The sequence below is a fragment of the Pogona vitticeps genome, chromosome 1 (assembly GCF_051106095.1).
Source record: "Pogona vitticeps strain Pit_001003342236 chromosome 1, PviZW2.1, whole genome shotgun sequence".
Taxonomy (NCBI): Eukaryota; Metazoa; Chordata; class Lepidosauria; order Squamata; family Agamidae; genus Pogona; species Pogona vitticeps.
Genome location: NC_135783.1, coordinates 265,648,681 through 265,653,949, shown reverse-complemented (window position 1 = coordinate 265,653,949; position 5,269 = coordinate 265,648,681).

The window sequence follows — 5,269 nt, the reverse complement described above, 5'->3', positions numbered from 1 at the left end:
TACACACTGCATTTCAGAAGATACCTGTGTGCGTCAGTTTGACAAACTGTGTATATAGTTAAAATGAACTAGAATAAATATTAGTTGAAACCAAATAAAACATCAACCAAGCAAAAATTATGTTCTGTTTCTATAAAGCATTCCCTTACCCTTATCAAAATTTAAAGCATAATCTATACCTAATCTAGCAATTATTCTATTTCTGTTCCTGTCATAGCAAGTTTTTTGGCAGGAAATCATTTCTTGACCTGTCAGCATTCCAGAGGGAACGGCAAAACACGAGAAGGCAACAAGATTATAATCAAGGTGTTAGGCAATCCAACGCTCAGAAAAACAAATCCAGAGTTTCTCAAGCAATGCATACACAATGGCAATTAATATTGCAAGTTAGTATCTTTTTCTGTGTGAACCAATGGGAAAAGTTCTGAATGTAGTACAGTATTTTTTAAAAGCTGCCTGCGAGTTGTGGCATTTCATTTTAGGAATAAAGGTACTTGAGAAAGTATTTAACCCTGTGACCACTGTCACCCCTGCTCAAGGTTGGGGTGGCCAGGAGGGTTTTTTGAACTAAAGATTTTGTGAACTTGAGGCTCTTGATGTTGCAAGAGCTCGTATTTTTTAGATTTGGGTAGCGAGATACAGATTCTTCTTGGCCACCTCCCTTCCAGCGGTTCACAGGAGTGCTTAATTTCCTTCACAAGCCCATTGCCCACCATCAACTGGATTCAGATTACCTTAAATGGTTCCATCCGTCTCTAGTCTGAGGCTTGGGTTACTTTCATAGTGTTGATCCCAGCCAACTAACACTCTTCAGGGAGGGCCAGTAATGCCAGGCCAATAGAGATCCCCAAGTCCAGGCAGCACATCCTGCTACCTGATTAGCTACCACAACCATTGGTGATGCCTCTCTCTTCCCAGTGCTTCTTCTGGGTAAACTGGGCCAGGTGCCTGAGTTTCTACTGTGGGGGATAGGCAGGGCAACAATGGGCATTCGGTCCTTGACCAAGGCTGAAGCTGATCCATTCATCAGTCCATGGGTCCTGGAGAAGCAGGGGCCAGTTCTCACCAGGGGCACAGAAGATAGAAGAGGACTCCTTGGAGGCCTCTCCCTAGTTTTCTGACCTTGCATCCAGTGACGGCAATGAGCTGTCACTCTTCTCATCCTCCCCCTTTAAGCCTGATCCCCACCATTTTGCCCCAACTCAAAGCCCCACTCTCCAGGTGTAAATCACTCTCCTGTAGACTTTCACCTGGGACCTTGCTTTTGCCTTCCATGCCCCTCAGTCCATCCTGCTTCTGTGGGTTCTGGGCATTCCCACCTATACCTGTGATGTTCCAAGTTGCCCCAAACTGGTTTTTCCTCCAAATGTTTGGAAAAGAACACGGGAAGCTGCACTGCAAGAGGGGAGTGTCCTCTTTGTGATTCTACTAACTGCAACAGTTCTGTCAGCAGTCTGTCTGGATAATGGCTTAGGGGAAAAGCTTAACATCAACCTGCCAGTTTTCTATATATGCAAGAAATGTATAGGGGATAGAGAGGGGCCCCATGAGCCCTCATCTATAATAGTGAAGTCCATACTCAGGTATATCATATAACTGAGAAACTGTTGCCAATACTTAACAATCATTGTCCAATTTACAACTTCATAGTAATAAAATAAATGCATGTTATTCAATTTAAAAATAGCACAAGGGAAAGGCCCACCCCTTATTCCAGATATTTATACTGTTTTGTGCAAGTCTTTACCCCATAGGCTACCAAATGTGCTGAGAATATGTAGCATTCAACAGAAGGTACCACACCAGTTGCTGGGAACACAAGGAGGTTACTACTATACTCAAACCCTTGTGGACAGGAGAAAATGAAAGCCAGTGTCAGTTAGTGGTCAGAGTATTGGACTAGGCCCTAGGAGATCTGGGTTCAAATCCCCACTCAGCCATGAGAAACCCCAATGGCAATGGTGAACCATTTCTTGATCATCTTGCCAAGCTCAAAAGTCAGACGCCACTTGAGAACATTAACACACAAGTAAAAACAGGACAATCAGCCACTGTTGTGTTAACCACTATGTGAACAGAATGCTGGATTTACAGAGGCCTTTGATCTGGCTGACCACAGTTCGTCCACTCTTTGAGGGCTCTAACCAGGGTGGGGACAAAGGGGAGTAAGCCCCAGGGCATACATTTAGAGGGCCTGGCAACAGCAATTGCCCTGTCCTTTGCTAATCCACCTGCAAACCAATGAGATAATGGCAAGCAGCCCAAGCTTGTCCATTTGCAGCAGGAAACAATGCACTGTGTGGTGTTCCCCTAAGCCATGCTCTGCCCCACCCCAATTGCAATCCTCTTGACATGGGGAGGGGGAAAGGGGGAAGCAGGCAACATCAGACTAAAAAGGGAAATTAAGCCACTGTTCTTCCTAGCCCTGCTTTTCTAGTTTCAATGGGAGGTCCTAGGAAACAAGGTATGAGAGAACAGGTTGTTTCTGAGATCATCAGAAGCTCTCCTTTACATCATGGCTTGCTTCTCAAGACCTCCTCTTGGAACCAGCAATCAAAGGAGAGTGATGTACTCAAGAAGTGGAATTGCCTCTTCTTCATTTTTTCATCCAATGGCATGAATTGCTGCTGCTGTTGTTTTCTTTCATTGTTCTGGCATCCAAGAGGTGGCTGGGTATGGTATGGTGGACAATACACAGCTTGGCAGTTTATATCTGACCACAGACATGCATGTTTGAGCTGTATGACTGCCTGCCTTTTTGCTCTCTGCTTCCTAGAAGGATCAACAGAAAACAGTAGAATCACTGTGGGCCCGCCCTCTAAATCTGGAAGGGGGTGCTCTGAGATCTGAAACTCTGGGTTCTTAACACATAGCTAGGATATGTACCATGGCACTGGCCATTCATAAGGTGGTCAACTCAGATGCAGGACTGCAATGTTATTCTGCAGCTTCTTGTGGAAATGGTATAACAATCTTATACTTTTTACACTGCTGTTAAACTAGCCAATGATTGGGGCACCCTTCATTAGTTACTGTAATTAGTTAAGAATTATTAGATAAACAAATCATGCCTGTTAGGAAGAGACATTGAGAAGCCTATTTTAAAGTCAAGTTAAAAATCCTGTGCAGCGAATGAATAATGAACAAGCTAAGTCGCTGGTTCTAGCGGCAAATAATTTGTCAAAGGGTTTCCCTTTACTTCTTGTTTATAAGAGCACATCCCACTATACAGTTTCATTCTGCCTCAAAGTCTCATTCCTTTTGTTTCTACAAATGAGCCCCACTGAGAGCTGGACACAGGATAGCCAGAAACGAGATTCAGTGCACAGCAGACCAACTATTCCATGTCAGAGGTGGCAAGCAAATCATGTTACTTCAGCAATAAGAAAAGGAACACCGTGATCACAAGTGCTTTTGATTGAGTCATTCAGACTTCTTGAATGTCTCATTTACTCAGATCACATTGCCATGTTTCTGTTCTGCTTTTATTGGATTGGAAAATCATTTCATGAATCACAGAAGCTGAGTTGCACATTTGCTTTCCCATGCAAAAGTTATTCAGCTGTGCCTGCAACTCATTTATAGGGAAGAAATCTGGAATATGTAGGCGGGAAAACTGTGTGTGTATGTTGACTTCTTAACAAAAAGCATTTCATCTGTATCGGTAGGATCACATACTGAGAAGTACTTCTCAGGTCCTCACATATCAAAGTATTCAAGGTCATAATTACTTTACAACATATTGGTCAGAATCCTATTAGTAATCTCAACTAGAGTAGACTCAACCACATTTAAGTGTTGACTCACCATTCAACAAGTGATTAAACAGGTCTACCTTATTTACGAGTAAGATTTAAATGATTCATGAAAAAAATGAAATCCTATTGAAGAAAACTAGTAAGCTTAAACTTTTTTTCATAAGCAGCTTGAGAAAATTATTTTTGTGTTCTCGAAGGCTTTCACAGCTGGGATCTGATGATTGTTGTGGTTTTTTCGGGCGGTTTGGTCGTTTTCTGGAGGGAACATGTCCTCCAGAACACAGCCAAACAGCCCAAAAACCCCACAACTAAAATTATTTTTCTTCATAAACTTCTTTACCATCAGATGTGACTTATATTGTTTGTACCCTATAATCTTTATGGTTTATATACTACTTCAAGAAGGTAGAGTATCATATTCACCTGGAAGTAGTAGTAGCAGCCCAGGTATCAATGGTGGCCACAAGTGCTTTTGTACAGTTAAAACTGGTATGCCAGCTACACCTGTTCCTTGATATGCGATTTGGCTAGTGACACATGCCTTAGTTACATCCCACTTGAATTACTGTAACGTGCTCTACTTGGAGCTGCCTCTGAAGGTGGTTCAGAAACATCAAACAAAATGAGGCCATACTACTGACTGGGGCCAGTTATAAGGAGCACCTAATGGTCCTGATACTGGTTATTACCTATATGGCTTGGGTCCAGGCTACCTGAAGGACCATATCTCCTCATACGAGTCTTCCTGGTGCAGAAGATCATCGGAGGAGGCCTTCCTCCCGGTCCCATTGACAACGCACGGTTAATGAAGACGTGAGAGAGGGCCTTTTCTGTCGCTGCTCACTGATTATGGAGTACTCTCCCTTGGAAGGTCAGGTTGCCCATCCCCTTTTTATCCTTCCACTGAGAGCTAAAGGCCCATCTTTTCAGGCAGGCTTTTAACAATCATGACTGAGTCCCTGAATATCATTTTTAGTTAAGTTTTTAGCACTGAACTGTTTTTAATTATTCAATTGTATTTTAACCAGTTTTATAATTTAATAGTTTTTTAATGTATATCTTACTGTGTTTTTAATTCTATTCATTTTAATATTGAGAGCTGCCTTGAGTTCTCTTATCGGGAGAAAGGTGGCCTACAAATAAGACAGCCAACAAGAAAGGTAACTGCAACATTAATATGCTGTCAAGTCAATTCTGACTTACGGTGTTTCTTTTCAGAGTTTTCCATAAAGAAGTGGTTAATCAATCCCTTCTTTCAGGGGCATCCTGGGATTGTGCAGCTTGCCTAAGGCCATCCAAGCTGGCTCCTCTCCCTGATGGCATAGGGAGGAATTGAGGTCCCAACCTTGGGCTCCATAGACAGTTAATTAAACCACTGAGTTAAACAGCCAGCTATCTGGAACCAAGTACTGTAACACTAAATTCAATAGTCACTGTATATCCAATGTAGCTTTCTAGGGTAGACAGACAGAATTCTACTTCAAAACTAATAAAATACAAGACTTTGAAAA